Raw genomic sequence first — 2,468 nt, forward strand, 5'->3', positions numbered from 1 at the left:
CCCCCGCCCCAACATTCATTTTATAATCACTGCATTAAGGCATTGGTAGGCACTATGGAGACCTGAAAGATTTCTCTGCCCTGCCGGAGATCATAATCTAGGAGGCGGCATAAAGGAAAAGTCATTGCCTGGGAATTGTCCTTGACAGGAGGCCTGTGCAGCCAGCTGGGGCGGGAGTCCGCTTCCACACAGAGTTTCCCAGTGAGCAGGCCCCAACCTCCTCCTGGGACTCCTGTGGGCTGGGCAGGGGTCACCAGTCTTGGTCTTCCGGTAGGTGGGACCTTCAGTGCCAGGTCCGGCAGTCTGCTGCCTGGGTGTTGTTTCCCTAGCAGGGACTGAACCTGTGAAGTGTCTCACACACAGGCTGGCACACAGACGAGACTCAGTAATTTTAGGGAGGGCATCCACGCCTTTAGTCCAAGCACTCTGGGATGCTGAGGCAGGAGGATCATAAATTCAGGTCCAGTCTGGGCAATTTAGTGAGACTGTGTCAGAGGGAGAGACAGAAAAGAGAGGAGAGAGAGAGGAGAGAGAGAGGCTTTGAGCGGTGGTGGCACACACCTGTTATCCCAGCCTTCAGGGGGCTGAGGCAGGAGAATCAATGCAAATTTGAGGCCAGCCTCGGCTACACAGTGAGTTCAAGCCCAGCCGGAAGTACATAGTGAAACCCTGTCTCAAGAAATAAATGAATGAGTGAATGAGTGAATGACCTGGTATGCAGCTCAGAGCGAAGATCCCGCGTTCAGTCCCCATACTGTAACAGAACAAACCAAACCGAACCAATGACACAACAATAAGAAGGCATGAAAAATGAACACTAGTTACAGCGCTTGTTAATCCGGCCACAGGGCCTTTAGCTCAGTGACTGAGCGACTGCCTAGCATGGCCTTGGTTTCCATCCCCAGCACTGGGAAAACTCTGGGTCACTGAATGGGACGGATGGGCGAAGTGGCAGGCTACAAGCGGCAGTCCGGGTTAAAGTTCATTCTTATAGTGCGCAAGGAAAAAGTGGACCAAAAGGTTAAATAATAGATCTCTGCGGGGCTGGGGATTTAGCTCAGCAGCACAGCGCCTGCCTGGCAAGTGCAAGGTCGTGAGTTCGATTCCCAGTACCAGGAAAAAAAGATAGACTTCTGCAACCATAGGGGAACTAAGAAAGCTACTAATCTAATGTCTTTTTTTGCGGGGGGTGAGGGTTGAACCCAGAGCCTTCACACTGAGCTACATTTTTATTTTGAGACAAGGTCGCAATAAGTCACTAAATTTCCCAGACCGGGCTCCAACTTGGTTATTCTGCCTCAGCCTCCCACAGTGCTGGGATGGGTGTGTGCCACCATGACTGGCAAACTTTCTTAATTTTAACCAACAATTTTTTATGACATGCGGGCCAGGGATATAGATCAGTAGCACAAGTGCCTGCCTGGCAAGCACAAGGTCCTGAGTTCAATTCCCGGTACCAAATAACAAAAAAAAATTTTTTTTTATGACATGTTCACTTTGTTTTTTGAGACAGTGTCTCACTATGGAGCCCAGGCTGGCCTTGAACTTGCAGGGAGTGATCCTCCTGCCTCAGCCTCCCTCCTTAGTGCTGGGATTACAGTCGTGCACCACCACATCTGGCTTTCTGTATCTTTTTCTTTTTTTTGGTACCAGGAATTGAACTCAGGACCTTGCACTTTCTTTTTTTTTCTTTTTAGGACCTTGCACTTTCCAGGCAGGTGCCTATGCCACTGAGTTCTTCTTGTGTTAGTGGTAAGTGAAGTCCCCGTGGCAAAGTAGCTTCTTCAGGACTGTGCAGCAACTCCTACGCAGGCTGAGGCCTCCAAGCTGTGCTGCTTCCCTCCCCGTAACCCTCAGCGTCCTTGCCCAGTCATGCTGGAAGAGTGTCCAACCAGGAAGTACAGAACAACAATATAGATTTTTGATGTTGTTTATTTAATTCTTAAATTCTGAGTGGTTTTTGTTTTGTTTTTCGAGATTTCAGATTCAGGCTGGCTTTAAACTCACCCTGTCGGCCAGGCTGGCATTGAACTCAAATTCACAGCAATCCTCCTGCCTCAGCTTCCCAAGTACTGGGATTACGGGCGTGTGCCTCCGTGCCCAGCTACCAAGGAAAATGTAAAATGTAGCTCCTATAGACTTGTGGATGTGGCTGATCTGCATTCTGTCTCCTTTGGTGTTTGGACTTTATTAATAACTTTGATCTGAATCCTGGGATGAAACATGAAAAGATGAGCACTTTTGTCTACCTGCGTCCCGGAATTCTCCTCAGTAGTCTCCTGTGTCTACATTTGCTTTTCTGTACTGCTAAGGGCGGAAAGCAAAAAAAGGCGTGTTCCCAGGTCTCCTTGCAGCTGGGCCCCTAGCTATAAATTATGATGGAAATGTGAATTGGTTGAAAGGGAGTGGTGGTGAGGGCCTGTAATTGCTGCACTCAGAAGGGGGAAAAGGAGGATTGCTGTGAGTTC

The 2,468-nt window shown here is 48.9% G+C and overlaps 1 long non-coding RNA gene across 1 annotated transcript in view; it reads left to right on the plus strand.

Annotated features, from left to right (window-relative positions):
* LOC102026094 overlaps positions 1-1,939 on the plus strand; it is a 2,581-nt gene extending 642 nt beyond the window's left edge. Inside the window, exon 2 of the long non-coding RNA XR_001233022.1 lies at positions 1,698-1,939. This is a non-coding gene — a long non-coding RNA (uncharacterized LOC102026094). The remainder of the gene's footprint in view (positions 1-1,697) is intronic.
* The last annotated feature ends 529 nt before the right edge of the window (positions 1,940-2,468 follow it).

The sequence above is a fragment of the Chinchilla lanigera genome, unplaced genomic scaffold, assembly GCF_000276665.1.
Source record: "Chinchilla lanigera isolate Chin_1 unplaced genomic scaffold, ChiLan1.0 scaffold00012, whole genome shotgun sequence".
In the NCBI taxonomy this organism is placed as follows: domain Eukaryota; kingdom Metazoa; phylum Chordata; class Mammalia; order Rodentia; family Chinchillidae; genus Chinchilla; species Chinchilla lanigera.